The following is a 26,053-nucleotide window of genomic DNA, read 5'->3' on the forward strand; positions in this document are numbered from 1 at the left end:
GATTCATGGAAGCAGCTTATAACACAAGACAAAAGAAGGCTGAACATTACCAGTATGTTCCCCATTCATTTCAAGGATAGCGGCTAAACCTCTAATAGGAATCAGTGCAATAAAGACATTCATAGCCCCAAGTTCCTCTCCGCGCTCAGTGAATGAGGAGATCTGTAGGTGAGACAATGACTGATCGCTCCTGTGTAACATGTCTCCTTATGATGGGAAGTAATGTATTGAGACTAACACTGTTAGAGCTTTCCATGTATTTCAATGTAGAAAAGCAGAGCAATTATAGAATTAGACAAAAATGGATTTCAGCAGAGCTTTGTATTCATTTAGCAAATCTTTCCTGGTGGTTCATCTTTCTGGATGAAGCAATATAGGAGGACTTGCTCCTCGGCAAGGTTTTGTACAGCTTTCAAAATTAATGCAAATGTACATTTTTTTTTTTTTTTAAAGCACTGAAAATATATTAACAAAGAACATAACTTCTGACCAATAAAACTAATTTCTAGTGTGCTCCCTAAGAGGATTTCAGCTTGCTCTAATACTTACATTATTAACATTAATTTATATAGCACTAGCACACAATGAGGGAGAGTAATAATAGGCAGGGTCAACTATATGGTCCCTGATGGCGAGTAATGATGGTCAGTGTCTACTATGCTGCACGCTGATGGTGAGTAATGATGGTCAGTGTCTACTATGCTGCACGCTGATGGCGAGTAATGATGGTCAGTGTCTACTATGCTGCACGCTGATGGCGAGTAATGATGGTCAGTGTCTACTATGCTGCACGCTGATGGCGAGCAATGATGGTCAGTGTCTACTATGCTGCACGCTGATGGTGAGTAATGATGTTCAGTGTCTACTATGCTGCACGCTGATGGCGAGTAATGATGATCAGTGTACTATGTTGCACGCTGATGGTGAGTAATGATGGTCAGTGTCTACTACGCTGCACGCTGATGGTGAGTAATGATGGTCAGTGTCTACTACGCTGCACGCTGATGGTGAGTAATGATGGTCAGTGTCTACTATGCCGCACGCTGATGGCGAGTAATGATGGTCAGTGTCTACTATGCCGCACGCTGATGGCGAGTAATGATGGTCAGTGTCTACTATGCCGCACGCTGATGGCGAGTAATGATGGTCAGTGTCTACTATGCCGCACGCTGATGGCGAGTAATGATGGTCAGTGTCTATTATGCTGCACGCTGATGGTGAGTAATGATGGTCAGTGTCTACTATGCTGCACGCTGATGGTGAGCAATGATGGTCAGTGTCTACTATGCTGCACGCTGATGGTGAGTAATGATGGTCAGTGTCTACTATGCTGCACGCTGATGGCAAGTAATGATGGTCAGTGTCTACTATGCTGCACGCTGATGGTGAGCAATGATGGTCAGTGTCTACTATGCTGCACGCTGATGGTGAGTAATGGTCAGTGTCTACAATGCTGCACGCTGATGATGTGTATGATGATCGGAGTCTACTATGCCGCACGCTGATGGGGAGTAATGATGGCCGAGGCTTACTATGCTGCACACTGATAGGGAGTAATGATGGCCGGGGCTTACTATGCTGCACACTGATAGGGGGTAATGATGGCCGGGGCTTACTATGCTGCACGCTGATGGGGAGTAATGATGGCTGGAGCTTACTATGCTGCACACTGATGGGGAGTAATGATGGCCAGAGCTTACTATGCTGCACACTGATGGGGAGTAATGACGGCCAGAGCTTACTATGCTGCACACTGATGGGGAGTAATGATGGCCTGGGCTTACTATGCTGCACGCTGATGGGGAGTAATGATGGCTGGAGCTTACTATGCTGCACACTGATGGGGAGTAATGATGGCCGGGGCTTACTATGCTGCACACTGATGGGGAGTAATGATGGCCGGAGCTTACTATGCTGCACACTGATGGGGAGTAATGATGGTCAGTGTCTACTATGCTGCACGCTGATGGTGAGTAATGATGGTCAGTGTCTACTATGCTGCACGCTGATGGCGAGTAATGATGGTCAGTGTACTATGTTGCACGCTGACGGTGAGTAATGATGGTCAGTGTCTACTATGCTGCACGCTGATGGTGAGTAATGATGGTCAGTGTCTACTATGCTGCACGCTGATGGCGAGTAATGATGGTCAGTGTACTATGTTGCACGCTGATGGTGAGTAGTGATGGTCAGGGTCTACTATGCTGCACGCTGATGGTGAGTAATGATGGTCAGTGTCTACTACGCTGCACGCTGATGGTGAGTAATGATGGTCAGTGTCTACTACGCTGCACGCTGATGGTGAGTAATGGTCAGTGTCTACTATGCTGCACGCTGATGGTGAGTAATGGTCAGTGTCTACAATGCTGCACGCTGATGATGTGTATGATGATCGGAGTCTACTATGCCGCACGCTGATGGGGAGTAATGATGGCCGAGGCTTACTATGCTGCACACTGATAGGGGGTAATGATGGCCGGGGCTTACTATGCTGCACGCTGATGGGGAGTAATGATGGCTGGAGCTTACTATGCTGCACACTGATGGGGAGTAATGATGGCCGGAGCTTACTATGCTGCACACTGATGGGGAGTAATGACGGCCAGAGCTTACTATGCTGCACACTGATGGGGAGTAATGATGGCCGGGGCTTACTATGCTGCACGCTGATGGGGAGTAATGATGGCTGGAGCTTACTATGCTGCACACTGATGGGGAGTAATGATGGCCGGGGCTTACTATGCTGCACACTGATGGGGAGTAATGATGGCCAGAGCTTACTATGCTGCACACTGATGGGGAGTAATGATGGCCGGAGCTTACTATGCTGCACGCTGATAGCAATGTTGATATGGATCTTCTGTGTGGTCATTAGGCCATTGTGTGGGAATTTCTACAACGACATTGCACACAAAGGTTACCATGCTTGAAAAGTGAAAATCAGTTATTGTGCTGAATCTGCAGTTTTCTATAATGTTTATCTGGAGACCTAGGACCTCATTCAGAACCGCTCGCAAAATGCGAGCGCTCGCTCTGAATGAGGGCAGGCAGCTTCTAAAAAAATTTCCGGCCTCCTGGCCACTCGCTAGGCACAGCCTTTATCGAGCGACCAGGATGACTGTCGCGATGGTCAAGACCATTGCGACCATCGGGGCTTGCGACGAGACCCTTGTAGTAGGGTCTCGTCTTCCGCAAGCCCAAGAGTGCTTTCGGCTCTAATAGAGCCGAAAGCTCTCCCACTGTGATGTCAGTGGGGCCGCCCACAAACGGCAAGCGTTCGTTTGGGAATGCCTCAGTTTGTGAAACAACCCCCACCCTGCCACGCCTACAAAACGGGGCGAGCTGTCGATCAACATAGTCAGCCCCTTTTTGTAGTGAGCCCCTGAGTGAGAGAATTTCTCTCTCGCTCCGGGGCTTGCCCACGCGCAGTGCGGCCGCTGCGCGTGCGCACAGCCAAACATCGACCCGCTTGCGAGCGGGTCTGAATGATACCCCTAGTCCTGATGTGATCTATATTGATCTACTTGACACATTCGCTTGTGCTTATACGAACACTCACAACCAGAACAATGAGTCATATTTATTTCCATTACGAGTACAGACTGTATGAGTATGTATAAAATGCTGAGGGATAAGGAGTTTACTGCACATAGTCCAAAACACAGACAGGTTCTTGCTTGGAGCTATAGGTTTGGCAGGTCTGGCAAAGCCTGTATTTGCCAGCGTCCTGGGGGGCTTGGACAAACTCTTAGTGGTCTATCTATTGGTTTTGGTCACAACCAATAATGAGTGGAGGTCTGTCTAATTCATGGCCTAGCGGTGGCAGATTAGAACACACTCTGGCTAGGAAGCGGTTGGAGTTCTTCAAAGTAAGTATATAATGAGAGAAGTGATTGGCAATGGTGGGTAGAGGGGTTGTGCAGCAGCTATAACGCCATAAACCTGGGACTGCTAGAGGCCTGGTGAGAGGCAGCATCCAGCAGCTAAGGCTGAACCTGAGATGGGAGATCTAGCGCTGGCCTGAATTCCCGTTCTTGGAAATGACAGGACACAGTAGTTCCAGAACACAGTAGCTTTGTGCAATAACTCACATCATTGTCTTTTTAGGTGTTCCTACAATATTCTTTGATACATATAGAAATAGACACAAAAATAAGAACAGAAGTGACTATTTACACCACTAGCGTGTACAACTGGATGTAACATAGGAGACTGCGATTCCTTCAGTATTCTCACATCGTCACCAAACAGCATCCATGTGTGACCAGCACTCTAACGCTGATTGAATCCATCCACAAAGCAGGTACCACATCTTACAGCCAGGGGAATTATAATGTACCCACAGGGGAATGAGCGATGAGAGCTGGTCGCCTAGCTCGGAGCTCTGTCCAGGGCAGCTATGCCGTAATCTCTTCATTGTTCCACAACGCTGCGCTGAGACACCTGTCACGCGACCTTCCCTAACCTCCCTATTCTCTGGCAGAACTTCCTCGCCTCCCCCATGTGCCGATTTCCCTACAATGGAGACAACCGATTACGAGCAGTAAATGGAAGATTACCAAATTGATTTCACTGGGGCTTCGAAAACGTCAAAACAAAAAAAAAAAAAGTACAGACAACCCCACAGTTCAGATAGGACACGTCAAGATCACCAGTTTGACGGATACAGACCTAAAACAAATACATAAAATGCATCTGCGGCTATTTATTACCCTGGGGATTCCTCTAATGGGAACGGAGAGTGTTCCAGCGCATTGTTGGATCCTCGTTAAGGACGCCCTGAGACTTTATTCCATCCGCAGATTTGCCAACATTCTTTTCCTGCACGGACCTTCCCATGGGGCGAGCGTGGTGATTTGTTCTGTGAATGGCTGCAAGGCAGATCTGAGAATCTACTCTCCCTTCTGCCGGACTAAAAGGCTGATACTGCCATTATTTCATGCAGGGAAAAACGTTTCTCACACTATTTATGTAATCGTTTCCTCACCTGTTCTATGGTCAGTGCATTTACTTACAAGTACTACATCTCTGTTCCACCTTCTCCTGAATGATAGAGAAGGGATACCTATATACTAGCTCTGTTTACTGTAACTATTAGCTTTTAAACAGAAGTCAAGTTGTTACTTTGCCTTGAACAGGACTTAAAAAAATACACAAGACGCCAAAACAGTGCATGTGACCATTTCGAGGCAGAAGTAAAATCGGGACCTTCAGTGATGTCCCTACTTCCTAGCAAAATGACTGGCAGCAAGGCTCGTAGATATTGGCCCAGCCAATAGCCGGGCTCTCTGCATTGTGTTTACATTTAAGCCAGACTTAAGACGGGATGCAATCGGGAAACCGGCTGTCTTAATCCCGATAGCCAGCTTCCCGACTGCTTTATCCCGTACCGATTCCCTTACTACAACCAGTGGCTGTCCAGCAACTGTATGACAGGACATGCTGGGACTTGTAGTGTCCCAGTCGCTGGAGAGCAACAGGTTGCTTAACTGTGATGTAAAGTTTCACTGTGTGGCTTGGAGGATGTAATGATTATCCACAGAGATACAAGCTTTTGAAAGAGAAATATAGACTGTATATATTTATTTACAGTAAAACAGAAATATATACTGGACAGTATATAACAGAAAAAAGGAAATATATACTGTATATTTATCTGTGCTGCTAGAAGATTCTTTTAAAGTTCTCAAAAAATGAATAGCACATACATATATCCTATACCTGTCAGGTACCAGCAGGTGATCTGGTAATGGGACCTAAATCTGTTTCTCACCTGTCTCTACCTGAAGTGTAGCACAGTACAGACAGAAACGTAGAGATAAAAATATATATGACACAGTGAGATTGGCCTAAAAGCAGCACCCGGCACGTGTCAGCAGGTTCTATCATCTCTACAGATGGTAAAGTTCTGGGGTACATCAGAACCATTATAAAAATACACTAACTGCGAATGTATTAAGGACATTTCAAGATGTCCTCAATGTAACGCTACATCTTAATGTGTTCAGACTGGAAACCATTGAAGCCATTCGCCATCAGCAAGAGGAGACATTGGGTAAAGAGGACAGGAATAAAATACAAAGTAGAACCTGAACGGTATGACCACACAGCACTTCACCGACACTCGGGGCGATGGGCGCCTTCAACAAAGTCTCTTGCAGGAATTTAAGAGATTATCTGTAGATTATAAAATAGGGTCAATCTTTATCACTGCTGAGTTCAGGGCAGGTGCTATATGCTGCACCAGGGTGTACCTAGTAAGCCATTCCACAGCACAGGGGCTATATTAGCAAAACATGAAATAATATGAGATATGGTAAGAACTTACCCTTGTTATCTCTATTTCTACGAAGTCCATAGGGTTCCACAGGATACCTTGGGGTATAGGTGTGACGTCAGTCATCGGGCACCATAGAGTTAAGCTTTCAGCCTCCCATGATGCACTAGGGTCCCCCTCCTATACCCCGCCCCCGAGCCAAGGCACCTCAGTTAGTTACCAAGCCATAGGCCGGAGGAGGAGAAGGAAGAGAGAGAAAAAAAGATCTGGACACACACAAGAATCACATTCTCACCAGAGGGAGACGGAAAAACCGGTGACCAGAGCAAAGCCCATCTGCAGCACAGGTGTGACAGGGCGGGAGTCATGTGGAACCCTATGGAATTCGTAGAAATAGAGATAACAAGGGTAAGTTCTTACCATATCTCATATTTTCTACTTCAGGGTCCATAGGGTATCCACAGGAAACCTTGGGGATGTCCCAAAGCAGTATCCTTTAAGGGTGGGGACGCTCCTGTGCAGAAAGGAGAATCCGCCGCCCGAAGGAAGCATCCTGAGAGGCGAAGGTGTCAAACCTGTAATACCTCACGAAGGTATGGACAGAGGACCACGTAGCAACCTTGCAGATCTGGACTGCAGAGGCACCACGTCGAGCTGCCCACGAAGGACCCACAGACCTAGTGGAATGAGCATTCACAGAAGGAGGAACCGGCAGGCCTTCATGAAGATAAGCTTCAGAAATAGCCATATGGATCCAGGCCGCCAAAGATTGCTTTGAAGCAGGCCAACCCTATTTACGGAAGCCATAGAGGACAAACAAGGCGTCCGACTTCCGAAACGAAGAAGTGCGGTCAACATAAGTCCTTAAGGCCCGCACGACATCCAAAGAGGCCTCACCCACTGACAGACCAGGTGAGTTAAAGGCCGGAACAACGATTTCCTCGTTAACATGAAACTGGGAAACAACTTTGGGAAGAAACTCGGGCCGAGTGCGGAGCACTGTCCTGTTCCCATGAAAAACCAAGAAAGGGGGTTTACAAGAAAGAGCCCCTAAATCAGAAACACGTCTGGCCGAAGCAATAGCCAGAAGGAAAACAGTCTTAGCTGTTAGCCATTTAAGATCCACTGAGCCCAGTGGTTCAAACGGCGGTCTCTGGAGAGCCCTCAGGACCACAGCCAAATCCCAAGGCGCCACAGGTGGAACAAAGGGCGGCTGAATGCGGAGAACACCTTGCATAAAGGTGCGCACATCCGGGATTGTAGCAATCCTACGGTGAAACCAGACAGACAGGGCCGAAACCTGTACCTTCAAAGAAGCAAGGCGAAGCCCATGATCTAGTCCCGCTTGTAGGAAGGCGAGTATCCGAGACAGACGAAATTCCAGCGGTGCATAACCTCTCGGTCGACACCACTGGAAGAACACATGCCACACGCGATGGTATATCCTCGCGGAAGACGGCTTCCGAGCTCGTAACATGGTACGCACCACAGAGCTGGAAAACCCCCTGGACCTCAGCATGGCTGTCTTAATAGCCACGCCATCAAAGACAGCCGAGTCAGGTCCGGGTGAAGACAAGGACCCTGTGACAGAAGGTCCGGTCGTATCGGCCACCGCAGAGGACTGTCCACGGACAGACCCTGAAGGTCTGAGAACCAGTGCCGTCTGGGCCACGCGGGAGCTATCAACAGGAGCGTCCCTACTTCCTGTTTGAATTTCCGGATTACCCGTGGAAGAAGGGAGACCGGAGGGAACAGGTATGCGAACCGGAACGTCCACCGGACGGAGAGCATCCACCAGAGACGTCCCTTCGTCTCTTGTGCAAGACCCGTACACCGGCAACTTGTTGTTGTGCCGGGATGCCATGAGGTCGATCTCTGGAAGACCCCATCTGTCCACCAGCAGTTGAAAAACGTCCGGGTGCAGGGACCATTCCCCCGGATGAACGTCCTGGCGTCTTAGAAAGTCCGCCTCCCAATTTAGCACTCCCAGGATGAAGACCGCTGATATGGCCGGAAGATTGCGCTCCGCCCATACCAGGAACCGAGAGACCTCCACGAGAGCCGCTCGACTTCGGGTTCCTCCTTGCCTGTTTAAGTAGGCCACAGTGGTAGCGTTGTCCGACTGGACCTGTACCGGACGACCCTGGAGAACCCGATGTGCCTGCTGGAGAGCATTGAAGACCGCACGGAGTTCCAAGATATTGATTGGAAGCTCCGCTTCTGTCGGCGTCCACCTGCCCTGGAACAAGTGTAGACCCGAAACTGCTCCCCAGTCCGTTGTCAACAGGACCCAATTTGGAACCCAGAACGGACGTCCTTGCTGAGATGGGTCGTCTGTAACCACCAGGCAAGGGACAGGCGAACCTCCGGGGTGAGCACAATCGTCTGGGACTTCAGAGACTGAGGTAGCCCGTTCCACTTGGACAGGATCAGGTGCTGCAGAGGTCTGGAGTGAAACTGGGCATATTCCACCATGTCGAACACCGACACCATGGAGCCCAGTAACCTCATCGCCGAGTGTAGAAACACCCGGCGGCTGTGCAGACAACTGCACACCCTCGACTGTAAAGCAGAGATCTTTTCCCCCCGACACGAAGATCCTTTGCTGTTCCGAGTCCAATAAGGCTCCGAGGTGCAGAATCCGCCGAGACGGGATTAGAGTGGACTTCTGCCAGTTGATTAGCCAGCCGTGCCGTTGCAGTAGCGCAATGGTCAGGTCCAAGTGGCGTAGAAGGAGCTCTGGAGATCCTGCCACCAATAAAAGGTTGTCCAAGTACGGCAAACATACGGACTCCCTGCAGCCGCAGAGAAGCCGCCATGACCGCCATCACCTTGGTGAACACACGTGGCGCTGTCGCCAGGCCAAAAGGTAACGCCCGAAACTGGAAGTGGTCGCTGCGGATTGCAAACCTGAGGAACTGTTGATGGCGCAAAAGAATAGGGACATGCAGGTAAGCGTCCTGTATGTCCAATGACACCATGTAGTCCCCAGGTTCCAGCGCCAGAATGATGGACCGTAGGGTCTCCATCCGAAACTTCGGAACCCGCAAAGACTTGTTGAGAGCCTTGAGGTTGAGAATCGGACGATACGACCCATTGGGTTTCTGTACCAAAAAAAGATTTGAATAGAAACCCTGGCCCCTCTGGGAGAATGGAACAGGCTCTATAACTTCAGCCTGGAGCATAGTGTGCAATACCTTCCGCAGCTCCGTGGCCTTGTTCCGGTCTGATCGTAGACCCGTGGTGAAGAATCGAGCCAGGGGTCTGTGCCGGAAAGAGAGGGCGTACCCGTGGGAGACCACCTCGAGAACCCAAGTGTCTGTCGTAGTGACCGACCAACACTGGGCGAACTGCAGCAGGCGGCCTCCCACTTTGGGATCCCCCAAAGGGAGGCCCGGACCGTCAGGCCGCAGGCTTGTCATCTGGCTTAGGGGCCGGACGTCTGGTACTCCATGCCTGCTTCCGGGGCTTGGCCGATTTCTTAGGGCCAGCCTGTCGAGGAAAAGACTGTGGTTTGGGCCTGCCCTGGGCCCTATAAGACCGAAAGGACGATGGTCCAGAACCAGAAGGAGCAGCGGCCGACGGGAGACAAGCCGATTTGGCTGCCGCCAGCGTGGCCACAATCTTGTCCAGATCCGGACTGAAGAGAACTTCTCCAGTAAATGGCAACTCCTCCAAACCCTTTTTGGAATCTGCGTCCGCCTTCCAGGATCGCAGCCACAAGGTGCGACGAGCAGCCACAGTTGCTGAAGAAATTCTAGACACCAGAGTACTAATGTCTAAGGCCGCCTCGTTGATATAAGTGGCCGAATCACGGAGATTACCAATCAACTCCGCCTGTTCGGCCGGACAGTCGGAATCATAAGACGCCTCTAATGAATCCGCCCAGCGCTCCATCGCACTGGCAACCCAGCAAATGGCCATAGCCAGCCGTGCTGCCCCCCCCCCCCCCCCCCACAAGGGAATAAGCGGACTTCAGGCAGATCTCCACCTTGCGGTCCGTAGCATCCTTAAGGGAGGACATGGATGGCATCGGCAATGTGGCACTACGGACAAGACGGGTTACGTGAGAATCCACCTGTGGAGGGGATTCCCACTTTGCAAAATAATTATCCGCAAACGGATAAGCCACTGCCAGGCGCCTCTGCGGCTGGTATCTTTTGCCAGGCTGTTTCCACGCCTCCTCTAAATGGTCCACTAACTGACCCGAAAGAGGAAAGACTGTGGCATCGCCCTTCACATCTTTAAAAAAAGGCATACTTGGATTTAGCCGCTGGGGGAACTTCGTCCTCAATCACCAAGGCTGTGCGGACTTAGCGTCAGCGTCCTTAGTATGGAGAGGTTCCTGATCGTAAGGATCCAGAATCTCCCCATCATCAGACGTCCCCTCGTCATCCTCATAAGCAGCCGACAGAGACGCCACCGGCCGTTTATGCGGCCGCATCACAGACTCCCCTTGCAACACATCTGACAAGTGCTGTACAGAACTCGTCAGGGAGTTAACCCACGCCGGCTCCTGAGAAACTGGGAGCGGGTAAAATAGGGAGACTGTGGGGTACCACCAATTGTCGTGGGAAACCCTGCATGGGTGACGACACCACTGACTGCTGGGACAAACCCATCGGCGGAAACGCGGGCTGCGGAGCTAACTGGCCCACCAAGGTTGTAAGCGCCTGAGCGAAACAAGCCCAGGGCGGCTCCTGTACCGGTGCTGTAACCGTAATAGGCCGCGCCATAGACAAACACTGCCGGCAGAGGCCCTCCGCGCTACCCTCCCCCTCCGCTAACAGTACTTTACACGTAGTACACTGTAGGCGGAGAGGAAAATCACTTTCAGACATGATGGCACCAAGTATGTGACCCCTCTCACCAATTATACACCAATTATATATTAAATAGGCGAGAGACCACCCTGCAGCACCGCACCGCAAGGGCTTAGCAGAAAGGACAGGGACAGTAATAAAGCTGACAGTTAGAAGAAAAGTTACAGGCAGCAGCGCTAGCACAGTCACATACAATGCAAAGAAAAATCAATTCCTGCACTAACAGCGCTGATCACTCAACTACACAGACACAGGGCCTGGTAGGACACAGCGCAGCATACACAGACCTGACCCAATCGGAGGAGAGGTTTGCGGAGGGACCCAGACCACAATGCTTCCGTCCAGCGCTTCCAGCAGCGTTCACCATGCGTTGAAAAGATGGCCGCCGAGGAGCAGAGAGGAGGCTGGCCTGGGGGAGGAGCGCTGCTACAGGACCAGTCAGCAGTGTGCAGAGAGGGCTGTGTGCAGCGGGGGAGGCGCTGGCTGTGAGACAGGGAAGGCGCGCTCCCCTGGCATGCATTTAACCCCCGGGACGCTGCAGCGCTACCGCTCTGCTGCGGTCCGCTGTCCCAGGGGGTAGTGGAAGCGCAGGTTCAATACCTGGCTCCACGCTGCAGCCAGTCCCCAGGGAGCCCCCTGCCTGGGGACTCTGGACCATGTGACAGCGGGGACCCACCGCGGGACCCCGCTGCTTACCTGCTGTCCCCCTTGAATCCGGCCATGGTCCAGAACATCTGGGGTCACCGCTAGCTGTGACCCCAGATGCTCACCAGCATCCCCGGATCGGTACCGGCGTTCTGGTACCGGCGGGGGTGTAGGGAAGACAGCATGGACGTCAGGACTGACTGTCCATGCTGTTCATCCAGATGTGCAGCCACAGCTGCATGAAGAAAAAGCTTCAGGGGCTCTTCTAGCCCCCACTCCAACAGGTGCACCCGACTCCGGCCGGGCACCAAACTAAACTGAGGTGCCTTGGCTCGGGGGCGGGGTATAGGAGGGGGACCCTAGTGCATCCTGGGAGGCTGAAAGCTTAACTCTATGGTGCCCGATGACTGACGTCACACCTATACCCCAAGGTATCCTGTGGATACCCTATGGACCCTGAAGTAGAAAAGCATTATTTATCCTCCCTCCATCCCCAAGAAGGCAACTTTCCCGTAAAAGGCGTGCTAAGAATACGCAGCAATGATGGCAATAAACAGCAGCCAGTTAGGCGTTTACATTAAAATATTCTTCGCACCACTTTGCATCGGGCGATGATGGGGATGTAGTGAGGAAGCCGGCGGTCGACATGCCAATCGCCGGCATCCCGACAGTGAAAGCCCGGCAAGGGACTAATGATAGGCGTCTAAATAACGATGCCTATCATTAGCCCCACGCCGAAATCCTGACACCGGGCATACCGAACGTAGGTAAGCCATGTGTTTTGGGAGCTGTTAGCCGCGGGGGGGTGGGGGTTTGGGGGGTGGAGGGTTAGTTATAGAGACTCCCGGAGGGACTTAGGGCTAGGCACCGCCCCGGGATGGGCCAGGGAAAGGGAGGGGGTTAGCGTCAGGCACCACGGGGGGAGGTTAGGGAGAAGCACCTCCTCCCGGGAGGGTTATGTTGAGGGTGCAGGGAGGGGGGGGTTAAGCTTAGGCACCCCTGGGGGGAGGCTAGGCTTAGACACTAGGGGGGGAGGTTAGGCACCACTAAGGGAGGGTTAGCTTTAGGGGGAGGGAGGGAAGGAGGGGGATGGGGGTGGGGAGAGAGGGGTAAGGATAAGGTTAATACTTACCCTGTCGGGATCTCCATCTGCTGGCCTTCCGGCATCAGTATTTCATACGCCAGGCTTCGGTCCGATGGTATAACATACAGATACCCCCTGATGCCTTCGATTTTATTAGATCACTGAGGTTTCATTGGATATATCCCAACATTATCGCTCCTTTGTCTACAATGTAACAACCTATTTTAAAAGGGTAACCATACTTAGTGGGCTTGAGTCAGACATGTACACACTGGAGTGATTATTGGTGGATCATATGTCTTAAGGTGCCCACACACATAGCGACATTTTAAACGATTTGGCCGATTTCGACGAATCGTGACGACAAATCGGGTAAAAAAAGTAAAAATTCCTGAGTTTATACTCACGAGCATGATGCGCGTCCCCGCTCGTCGTACATCGCATCTTCTGATCTGCCGTGCTGTAGGGCAGATTAGCCAATCTGAGATACAATGCATTGGCTGCAAGATAGATCTTTAGTCAGATTGGACATTTTTAACTCCAAATCGTGATCACGACAGCAAGGGAGCTCCCGTGAAAGTTCATGAGGAAATTGGCCATAAAATCGTACCGTGAGGACATCGGTATGTGTGTGGGCACCTTTAGAAGCAATGAGCAGACAGCGATAGGACTGCGATCAAATGTGCCTATGGTTGTAGTGAGGATTTATGCACAAGTGATTGACAATTTTGTGGAACTTAACAGGGAGCAGCGACAAAAATGTGGGCGCGTTGCAACAGTTTTCAGGGTGTGTATCTGCCTACAGTACATCTGCGCGACAATAGGATTACTCAGATGATCGATTGTCGAATCTGCCGCCAGCGCTGCGTGTCTGTATGCACTTGCTTGGATCTGCGAAGCCACCGGTGGGGGGTCTCAATAAATTTCAAGGCGGCTTCATGCATTAGCATTACTGGGCACGGCAGCTGTGTGCAATGTACAAACAGGAGCCAGAGATTCAAACAGAGACATTTCTGCAGCATAAAGCAAAAAAAAAAAAAAAACACTGTTCCAGAAACAAGTAACTGTTTACAGCTTCAAGCAAACACCAATGATTCCAACTAATAAAAGTCTTAATACACCCAGCTGGGCAGCCTGAGGTTATAATACATACGAGTCGCCCAAAGACGTATGGCACAACAATAAAACTGTATAAAAGGCAATAAGATACAGTATCGATTTAGTTTTGCTTTTATGTGTTGTGACAATACCCCAGAGGATTGAACGCAGCGGCTATGATATACAGCCTTGGTGTAAATTATCCACTCAGAAACGTGAAGAGAAGAGAGAGAACAGCTCTGCGACCTTAGCAAGAGAACACCTGATGGCTATAAGACCACTGAACTTCACAACGGAAAAGTTTTCATGTAAAATACACTGTTTACTGTTACCCTGGTATTCCACTGCAGCTATGCTAAAGTATTACCCCGCCACCATCCCAATACACACTCAACTCCTAATAGCAGACGTTCCTTCCACATTTGTAGGAGTGGGTCCTGGTGGGCTCCAAAGGCTGCACTTTTAGCAGCCCGTATTGGAGGAGTTAGGAGGACCCAGGTCCCGCCTTTGCGTGTGCACCAATTAACACGAAACATGAAAGTGGCCAGTCGCAGGACGACACAAACACGCTTGGAACAGCCCATGCAGCCTGGTTGATTCGTACAAGTGTACGCCTAGATATGAATTTGAGCACAAAGCAAATGGTTTGATTATGGAAGCAAGATAAAGGGTGGAGAAGGTGCATATTTAGGGGTGTTCCTTGCCGTGCCACTTCTCAAGAAAAATTTAATAAAAAAAACTTGCATTTTGCACCAGTTCTGAGCGGGCAAAGACTGGGTCTCACCCTATACTCACAATGGGATGCGTTTTGTGCAAATTTCTATGTGCAGCAAAAAAAACAAGCTGCCACATAATACACACAAAACAAAGCTGCCACATAATACACACAAAACATGGCTGCCACATAATACACACAAAACAAGGCTGCCACATAATACACACAAAACAAAGCTGCCACATAATACTCACAAAACAAAGCTGCCACATAATACACACAAAACAAAGCTGCCACATAATACACACAAAACAAAGCTGCCACATAATACACACAAAACAAAGCTGCCACATAATAGACACACAACAAAGCTGCCACATAATACTCACAAAACAAAGCTGCCACATAATACACACAAAACAAAGCTGCCACATAATACACACAAAACAAAGCTGCCACATAATACACACAAAACAAAGCTGCCACATAATAGACACACAACAAAGCTGCCACATAATACTCACAAAAAAAAGCTTTATACACACACACACACACACACACAACAAAGCTGCCACATAATACACACAAAACAAAGCTGCCACATAATACACACAAAACAAAGCTGCCACAATATACACACAAAACAAAGCTGCCACATAATACACACAAAACAAAGCTGCCACATAATACACACAAAACAAAGCTTTATACACACACAAAACAAAGCTGCCACATAATGCAGACAGTATCTATGTCTTCGCACTTATTATAAGCCATGAAGGTTACATTAAAATCAGTAACTTAAGTAGAAAAATTAGAGTTTAATTAATTTAAATGGGTATAATTACAGTGGTAGGAAGTTGGACCTTGATGTAATAATTAAATGTTTGCACTACAAAAAGATGTACCGACTCTCTCTGCATATTGACGTATTTAACATATAGAAGTGGCCCCGGGGACCAGAAATGCGGTGTGAAGACTGTTTATTTAGAGGGGCATCTCCTATCTGACCTCTAGCAGAGAGCGCACACACCAAACATATTTACCAACATAAAATACTTGTAGCTTAATAGCCAACAAGGACGGGAGACTGTTCCTATTTGATCGGGAGAAATTACAGCACTAATTACTCTGCAGAACAACCACCACAAATAAAATGACGACTAACATGATGGATGTGCGCAATTCCCACGTGACGCTTTAGTATCTCCAACAGAGGCACCGGAACCTCCAAAACCGGCTTCTGCACAGGCGTACACTAAGCAGGATCTTACAGCCGGTTCTAATTATACCAGTAACCTCTCAGCATTACATTTACTGTCTAAAAAGCAAATACTTCTTATTAAATGTCATACCCTCATGGAGAAGCAATGTAATGAATGCCTGAACAACCGGAATGAAATCACATTTCCTGAATTTCCATTATTCAGAATTATTGACTTAATGAAAGAGCTTCTCTTCTTCTTCTGCTTCCTGAGCATCCCACTAAGATCTGGCAATTCGTCATCTTCTATCTCCCTGACCCTATAACCTAACAGACAAAATCCGCACGGCCTAATATATCAGCGCTGCACCTTCACCAGGACACTGCTGACGATACCGTACAGCGCAGCTCAATCACGGAGCAGCGTTATGAATTATTCAACCTATGGCCGTCAGCAGAAAAATACAAACAGCTTAAAGTACAAGTTACACTGTGTCTTCTAATGTCTTTCCTCGCAGGCTGTTAAATACTAAATGGTCATATGGAATTATGGCAATAAAACATTTGGCTGAAAACAGGGATAAATAGTCACCAAGACACTGGGAATAACCAATTTTTCTTTTAGCCTATGGATCACAGAGATCACAGATCCAGTAATCATAACTGCCCAGAGCACACGGCTTACAGCCATTAAAATGTGTCCCCATGAGTAGCTACCTTATACGTCAAGTGTTCCCCTCACTTCTTAGATTGTAAGCTCAAATGGGCAGGGACATCTTCGGCTTCAGGTCACAGACTGTATCAAGATACTCCCAATATATAAACACTGCATAAGATGTTGGCACTTTATTTGAACATAAAAGCATTTTACAAAACTAACATGTTGCACTAAAGGGCCGTCTGGACAGCGAGATCTGTTGCGCTTTTTTTGATCTGCGTATCAGGAGATGTGGGAAGCAACAGGCTTTGGAGTTTGCAAAAGGGCGCAATGACTCATTGTGGAGTGAATAGCGTGACGCCATAGATAATATGGTGTAGTTGTTGGTGCAGGCTGGAAAGGTTGGCATTTTCAATCTGCTACAAATTGGGGAGGTTCCAGTCGATCAGGCTGCACATGAGGCTCTCAGGTCAGGACCCCAGGGATTGCCCAGTTATATTATCCTCGCTGTTATAGAGATCAGATGGTTAAATGGCTGCTAAAACCCCACATTAACTTGTTTAGAAATAAGAACAATGAAGATAAAACTATATCGAGAAAAATATATAATCTCGTGAAGTCCTAAGCTCCTCCCACACCCTTAGGACAAGGGCGGTCATTCAGACCCGGTCGCAAGCACCGAAGTGCTCGCAACCGGGTCGATGGGTGGCCCTGCGCACGTACAGCGGCCGCGCTGCGCGTGCGCAAACCCCCGGAGTGACAGAGAAACTCTGTCGCTCCGGAGCTCACTACAAAAGGGGCGGCTGTCGATGTTGATCGACAGCTCGCCCCATTTTGTAGGCGGGCCGGGGGGGATGGTTTCCAAAATGGAGGCGTTCCTTTAGGAACGCCTACCGTTTTGTGGGCGGCCGCACTGACATCAGTGATGTCAGTGGGGAGCTTCCTGCTCGATCAGAGCAGGAAGCTCCCTGGGGCTTGCGAGTGCCCAGACCCAACCTTAGGGACTGGTCGCAAGCCCCGATGGACGCGATGGGGATCACCATCGCGACCATCACCCTGGTCGCAAGCTAAGCTGTGGGTGGTAACCAACAGCTTAGCGTGCGACCAGGAGGCCGCCCCAAAACACTAGAAGCGGCCGCCCTCATTCAGAGAGAGCGATCGCTTCTTGCGACCGCCTCTGAATGAGGTCCAATGTCCTAAAAGGGTCTGTGGAATACCACAAGGTGAAGCTGTGACATCAGATGCCTTTATGTATCATTCCAGCAATCACAGTGCATTTTTTGCAAAGGAAGGATGTCCGGCGGTCAGTCATTCAGTGTCTGCTCAGTTAGAGAAGCTCCTCTTTCCTGACATGGTTGCAGGAGGTAAGGGGGCATGGCCCGGCATGCTGGGGACATATATAGTTCCACTCCAGTTATACAGTGTAAAGTATATTATTCAGCTCCGTCATACACAGCAGTTTATATATACTACTGATATATAGGGGCTTGATCTGTACTAAGGCAGTTTATGAATATTCAACCTTTATTCGTTTTTTTTTTTATTTCAAATTTTTGTGTTATTTAAGGGGCATATTCATTTAGCCGCGGGGCTTACCCCGCGACCAATTGCCGGCAAAAAATCCCCACGCCGCGGGGAAAAGCCATTCAATAAAATAGCCTTTTTACCGTGCCGAAAAATCGGGACTCACTCGCGGAAACACTGATTCCAAGTAAACTGCGGAATCAATGGGGTTTTTCCCCACGCGCTAGCCTGATTTGGCGGATTTTGCCGCACACCTCCATGAGCTGTGAGGTAAAGTCCAACTGCGGGGACTCGCGCACGGGGTATCCCCGCTAATTGAATAGGTCTGGAGCGGCAATTAGCGCTAATTGAATATGTCCCTTAGAGTCGAAAATCATAACTTATTCCCCAAATTTGGGGTGAAATTTGGGGGGAACATGGTAGCCCCCACCAAGGTTTTTAGTATGGGATTCTGTCCGATATATGCTACATAAGGAACTTTGGCCCTCATTCAGAGCCGTACGCTCTGAGCAGAGCGCACGCTCTGAATGAGGGCCGGCCTCCATGAAAATGGAGCGTCCTTCTGGACGCTCGTATAGCTGTGGGTCACCACCCACAGGCTATACGAGCGTGCATTTTGATGGCCGCGATGGTCGAGACCATCACGACCATCGAAATTGCGAGCCGGAGCCTGCGGTTGAGGTTTTCAACCGCAAGCTCCGGAGTGATTTTGGCTCTATCAGAGCCAAAATCACTCCCACTGACATCACTAGTGATGTCAGTGGGCCGGCTTCTGACGGGAGGCGTTCCCGTGGGAACGCCCCCGTCAGGGAGGCACGCCCCCGGCACGCCTACCAAAGGGGGCGTGCTGTCAATCAACATCGACAGCACGCCCCCTTTGATCAGACACAACGAGCGAAGGACTTTCCTTCGCTCGTCGCGTCTGGCGCATGCGCACGACGGAACTCCCTCCGTCGTGCGCATGCTCAGTGCAGAACATCGACCCACTTGCGAGCGGACAGCCGCTCGCGAGTGGGTCTGAATCAGGCCCTTTGTCTGCCCCTGGACTGAAACACAATTCAGCAAAGGTGAAGAAATCATCTCACAGCCACAATCTGTCCTAGGCCGTCGTTTATTTATAAAGCATGGTTTCCCATTTGGCAGGCCGTTCGCTGAATGCATCCCTCTAACACTTTTGTATAATACATCAGGTCTTTTAATGTGATCCAGCCCTGGAGCAAATAGACAAAACAAACATCCAAGGCCAGCTTATAAGGAACACAGCGCCACCATAAAGCACATCCTTTCCAGTGCAAGTATTCAATGCATAATCGTTTCAGGTCAATGGCAGCACGAACCACAGGTTTCACATCAAGACCTGGGGTGTAAATTAATGTGCTTATAAAATACTTGCACCATGTAATTAATACTTATAAATGTTATCAGAGACATCGATTTACAGCAGGTAAAAACATCTATTACGAAGTTATGTTTAAAGCTATTTGCGTCACTGAATCCACCATCAGGCACATCCAGGGGCATCAGAACGATTTTATAAAGGGGGAGGGGGCGGTGGGGGGAGGTTGAAGATATAATTTAATATTGCCAGGAAAAGGAAAATATTTGAGCAAAGCGCAACTCTGCTGCTATCAGAATTCCTAACTTTGAAAGCAGGGATGGGGAACCTCAGGCCCGGGGGCCGTATAAGGCCGGCGGAATCATTTTGGTCTGGCCCTCGGAGCTTTTCCTAGAATGGCACCCTGCAGCCAGAAGCTATGCAGCAGTGCCGCCTGGAAGCTTCAGACGGTCACACCGCTGCCCTTTCAGCTCCCCAGAGCATCCTCAGGATACTGCGGGCATTGCGGTAACCACCAGCGATTGCGACCCCGCCTCCATGTGACATCACGTGGAGGGGGCGTGAACTGCACCGAGCTTGAGAATAATGTTATATATATATCAAAATGGCCCTCGGCAGAAAAAAGTTTCCCCCCCCCCCCCCTGTTTTAAAGGTATGTTTGACTAGGGGAAGTGCAACGTTTATATCATATCCCCATCTGCTACATGTATGTGTGTCCAGCCTTCAAGTGTGTGGGATTAAACCAATTTATAGCCAAACAGATTAGAATGGTCACAAGGATGGAAATGGAGGCAGCAGGGAGCCACAGACAGAGTTATATAGTGGAAGGAGCGGGTCTCCCAGCAGCACAGAGTATATCAGGAGATAAGTAATCAACTCGTCTTTTCCTCTTAAGTTTAAACTAACCTTTCCATAAATGTTATATTACTGTCACCCTTGTATCCAGCCCATCTGTGTCACCCCTGTCTGTCTGACCCCTCCCTTTAGAATGTAAGGTCTCACGAGCAGGGCCCTCTTCCCTCATGTGCTTCTCCTTCACTTAAATATTCTTTAATGTACAACAGAACCCCACCCTTGGTTGCCGACACCATGCTACTTATCTAAGTGTTATGCAGCAATGTATTAATCATGTATCTGTCCTGCATTGTTTGTGCTGTTAATAACTGTTTTCTTGTGTGCTCATTTGTTTATGTACATTGTATGGCGCTGCGGAACCCTTGTGGCGCCATATAAATAAGGCATAATAATAATAAGTCAGTGAGGGCAGTGCTGCATGTGACAGGGGCAGTGACATGATGTGAGGAGGGGAATGGAGGCAGCAGGAAATCACAGACAGAGTTATATAGTGGGAGGAGCAGGGTCCCCCCAGCAGCACAGAGTATATCAGGAGATGAGTGATGTGTTAGTGAGGACAGGGCTGCATGTGACAGGGGCAGTGACATGATGTGAGGAGGGGAATGGAGGCACCAGGAAGCCTCACACAGAGTTATATAGTGGAAGGAGCAGGGTCCCCAGCAGCACAGAGTATATCAGGAGATGAGTGATGTGTCAGTGAGGACAGGGCTGCATGTGACAGGGGCAGTGACATGATGTGAGGAGAGGAATGGAGGCAGCAGGAAGCCACAGACTGAGATCCTGTTTGGAGAGTGAAAGTTATGAGAAGACAGTAAGCGTGTGTACATATCTAACCACTATGTTACTACAGCAGTCGCGCACAGAAGCTGTATCTCATTACATGTAATAGAGTATCTTGTCCCAATTCCTCACGGTGTCTAACTCAGGTGCTGTTACTTACATACAACAGGATCAGCTAATCAGAGCATAAAAGGTGACCTAACATTAATACTCAGGAAGATCTAACATGCGATATAACAGCTGCAATCTCCAACAAAACATAAACTGCAAGAATAAGACACTTCAGGTAAAGGTGACTGAATCAAGATTTACACATAAATGAAACACTATGAGCCCGAGTTGTACACTATTCCGATATTAATGCAATTGAGGGATTATCGGTGGACTGCGCATACGTCCCAGCCGCAGTGCGTGGGAGTGGTGTGCGCCGGACATTTATATACAAAACATATATAACATCTATAGATAATTATCTTATTGCATATCCAGGTGAGAACTATAGGAGACCTGTAGCCTGCCAACTATTTCCAATAATATATCAACGTATTACAAAACTGCACAGATTTACCAGGGTATTTAGAAGCAAATCCAAGTTGTGCTTAGGGCACAGGCTCTCAAAAGTTTGCCCTGTGTACTAGAACCCGATTATGTGGACCGGTTACAGGGATAAAGAATTCAAGCGGTTTGCACAAAGACTGACACAAGCTGGGTAAGCCCAGCACATCAATAAACTGTAATCATTCAGCGACTTGGCGTTTAATACGAAACTGCGCCTTTTGCGTGGGTGTATAACAAGTGTTGGGAAGATTCCATTTGTTTTTAGTACGGAAATAAAACAGCTTTATTTACAAGGTGCAGATCAATTCTCCAGCTGCAATGTGTGGAATAGGTGAACGTTGCAAATGAAAAAACACAGTATAAAAACTGGCAGGGGTAAAAAAGAAATTAAACAGCCAATCAATACCCTGTGAAGTGTGTTGTGTGTGTTGTGCCGAGGACTCGCTGGGTTTACGGCCTCGCAGCACTAAATCAATCAGAGCCAGGAGCCCAAACCAGGATTTCTGCAGAAAAGGTTCCATTTGTTTGCAGAGAGGAAACAAATTAGATTATACAGCAATCTGCATAATTCCATATGTAAATGTACAGATGCTTAACCTCAAAACAAAATGCAATCACAATAAATGCTTTAGTTGTGCCCAGAGCATAGCATGCTTTCTTTCAGACGGATTTAAAAATCGCCGAACAACAAAAAGTCTGATTAAAATTAACGACATATTAAAGAGTTCAAATGAAGCCTATCTAGCAAAATGGGCAGAATGATCCAGCATGAGATTTGATTGCTCGGTTCAATTGTGGCATCAGTATACTCCGTTGAAAATCAAAGCCATTTAAAAATTATAGGATACGTTTCATGTGGATGTAATTCCAGGAAATAGAATTATAGAAAGACAATCTGCGTGATACTCTCATTCAGAGAGGAGAGCGGCGCTGGACTTTTGCGGTCTTTGCCAAAACTAAACTTTACCTCTCTGAGTGGAGATGGTCTTCCATAGCGGTTGCAAAGAAATCCTGAAATATTTATAATTATTAGGTATTTTCACTAACCTCTCGTATCAATGGCCGATGGCTTCCCATTTAACCCGTTCATATTTGCGTTCACAACGTTTTTTTTACAGTTCAGCTTTTTTGCCAGGTAATCGAAGTTACTAAATTTGGTTTTGTTTAACAATTTCTAGCGAGAACCTGTTATTATGAGTGCAGACTATGCGTAACGCTGGCGCACATTCATGTTCCTGCCATTACAGATTATCAATATTACTAGCGGTAACAACAGATATATATTAGGCCACTGTCTGTCATGCAGCGGCGGTTGGTAAGCATTATATTACCGGAGTTATTACCCAATGATGTGCCAAATTTATTACTGATAAAAGGGGATCTGGAAAATGCTTCAGCGCTAGGAAAATAAGGCAGACTGACAGCGCTATCAGCAAACTAACTACATGTAAAATGGTCAGAGCAGGAGGGATTAGAGACACTTCTCTAATACACAGTTATAAGACAACAATAAAGGGTAATTCGGGACCAATGAAAGAATGTAAAGGACTAACTGTACTTACTGGAAAGTGCACATTTGTTCCAGTGTATACCTGGAATATATCCATGATTATGTGCATATAACTCAGGGCTTGACAAATTTTTCTAAAATCTAGGAGCCAGGATGAAAAAGTGTAGGAGCCAGATCACTGTCCCCTCCAAAAAAAATTGCAGGAGTGAGTGAGGAGCACAGCTCTGTGTGTTATACACACTATACTAGTCCACAAATGGTCACAGTTGAATGGATACAGTAACATGGAGGCCCCCTCACATCTCTGCACAGCTCCCCTGCTCCACCCCCCACCCTCCAGTAATAACGGACCACATTTCATATAAAATAATGGTGCCAGAAAGTACAACAGAACCCCCCTCCCCTCGTGGTCACACCACTATCCCTCCGATGCCGCTCCGCAATCCCTGGCCACGCATAGACCCTACTACCGGAGAGCTCTATGCAGCCGGAGATAGGAGACAGTAGACAGCCGGGACGTACAGGGGGATCAGCGTAGACTGGGACAGACAGCAGGGCTCAGAGAAGGACAGGAGGAGTCAGCGCAGGCCGGGACGGACACAGGCACAGCAGTCACCGCAGGCGACACACAGCACATGCACTCCTTCCTGTGCATGAAATGAACGCCGCAATACTATAGGCACGAATCTCCGCAGGGGCTAATGAGGATCTGCTTCCTCCTTCACTGCAAAATCTGGTAGCCATGGCGACCTGGCCCCTGGGATTTATCAAGCCCTGACATAGGTGCTCACTTATTTTATCCTGTATATGGGGGAAATTAGTCAGCACACTAGGGATCATTGGGCCTCATTCACTACCGTACTCAACTGCGATTACGCACGCAGTGGTCCGATTGTTGCGTACTGCGCATGCATCGCAGTGCCCGAACTAGCCGTTTGTGGGTGGTAACGAGAGGGTGGTCGGGCGAACGCAGCCGTGCCAGTGCGTTTCAACGCCATTGCAGGGGGGCGTGCATAAATTATCCACAGCAATAGCCTACGCAGCCTGAGCTCTGATAGCGTGCGTGGAAGTTAGCAATTTCTGAGTAAGGTCAGGGCTTGTGCAAGTGTGCGTGAGGCTGCCATGGTACTCGATTGTACCGATGGTTTCGCAGTCTTGCTAAACAATACGGATGTGTGTAAGAAAGTGGGCGTCCTTGTGTAGTGCTGCGAATGGCATTGCGATCGCAATGGATTAGCATACTATCACAGTTGAACTGCACGCGTAATCGCTTTTGCATTCGCAGTTGCATTCCGTAGTCAATCAGGCCCATTGTTTCCTGAAGAGCAAAACACCACTCGTGCACAGGGGTGTCAGTAAAGTGCAGCGATCCAGAGATCTACCCAAGGCCACTACAACGTCAGAGACTGGGGAGGATTATAATAAACACGGAAGAAGCGTTGCCTCCTTAAACGCCACGACAAAGCCCCGGACGTAGTTCTGGGCAGGAGAAACAACCCTTTGCAACTGAATTGCAAAATGTCCCAGGTAGACCCTCATGGACATATAAGGAGGGCGAGATAAGGGGGCAGCCAGGACTGTGCAAGTAAGGTGGTATAAAACCAGACAGTATAAATAACAGGACTAGTAGCCTAAGTAATGTGTGCATACTTGTGGCAAGAGTATATGTACTTGAAACCGCTGTCCTAAGAGCTAACTGAGCCAATAAATACAGTTACTGTGGCCACGCCTGTCCGTGCACAACCAATGACAAACAGAACAAAGCTCACACTCTAAACCATTCTCCGGCTGTTTTGTACTGAGCCCAGCGTTCCAGAGTCAGCACTCTTCCAGCAATTCAGGAATCCTGATCCGCGGTAAGCGTTCTGGGAGGATTCAGCCAGAGAAACCAACAAAAAGGTGCTGGAGCAGCTGCAAAATGCCCAAGAATCATAAGCGGCTCCAAGAGGACGCCACATTAAAGTGAGCGGCATCGCTGGGCAGCGCCGCCACTAGAAGTAGCCAATGATAACCTACTGTTGAAGACCAGCAAAATAAAGGGTGATGACACTGTACATCAGTCTACTGCGTTGTACAGGAGGGCTCTGCTGGAGATAAGGGGGATGGTTGTACAGGAGGGCTCTGCTGGAGATCAGGGGGATCGTTGTACAGGAGGGCTCTGCTGGAGATCAGGGGGATCGTTGTACAGGAGGGCTCTGCTGGAGATCAGGGGGGTGGTTGTACAGGAGGGCTCTGCTGGAGATCAGGGGGATCGTTGTACAGGAGGGCTCTGCTGGAGATCAGGGGGATCGTTGTACAGGAGGGCTCTGCTGGAGATCAGGGGGATCGTTGTACAGGAGGGCTCTGCTGGAGATCAGGGGGATCGTTGTACAGGAGGGCTCTGCTGGAGATCAGGGGGATCGTTGTACAGGAGGGCTCTGCTGGAGATCAGGGGGATCGTTGTACAGGAGGGCTCTGCTGGAGATCAGGGGGATGGTTGTATAGGAGGGCTCTGCTGGAGATCAGGGGGGTGGTTGTACAGGAGGGCTCTGCTGGAGATCAGGGGGGTGGTTGTACAGGAGGGCTCTGCTGGAGATCAGGGGGGTGGTTGTACAGGAGGGCTCTGCTGGAGATCAGGGGGGTGGTTGTACAGGAGGGCTCTGCTGGAGATCAGGGGGGTGGTTGTACAGGAGGGCTCTGCTGGAGATAAGGGGGGTGGTTGTACAGGAGGGCTCTGCTGGAGATAAGGGGGGTGGTTGTACAGGAGGGCTCTGCTGGAGATAAGGGGGATGGTTGTACAGGAGGGCTCTGCTGGAGATAAGGGGGGTGGTTGTACAGGAGGGCTCTGCTGGAGATCAGGGGGAACGTTGTACAGGAGGGCTCTGCTGGAGATCAGGGGGAACGTTGTACAGGAGGGCTCTGCTGGAGATAAGGGGAATGGTTGTACAGGAGGGCTCTGCTGGAGATAAGGGGAATGGTTGTACAGGAGGGCTCTGCTGGAGATAAG

At 49.0% G+C, this 26,053-nt stretch overlaps 1 protein-coding gene across 2 annotated transcripts in view; it reads right to left on the bottom strand.

Moving 5' to 3' along the window:
• RAD18 (RAD18 E3 ubiquitin protein ligase) overlaps positions 1–26,053 on the bottom strand; it is a 338,638-nt gene that overhangs the window by 276,639 nt on the left and 35,946 nt on the right. The gene's annotated exons all lie outside the window — the stretch shown is intronic.

Source organism: Taudactylus pleione, unplaced genomic scaffold (genome assembly GCF_031769625.1).
Source record: "Taudactylus pleione unplaced genomic scaffold, aTauple2 ptg000624l, whole genome shotgun sequence".
Classification (NCBI taxonomy): Eukaryota; Metazoa; Chordata; class Amphibia; order Anura; family Myobatrachidae; genus Taudactylus; species Taudactylus pleione.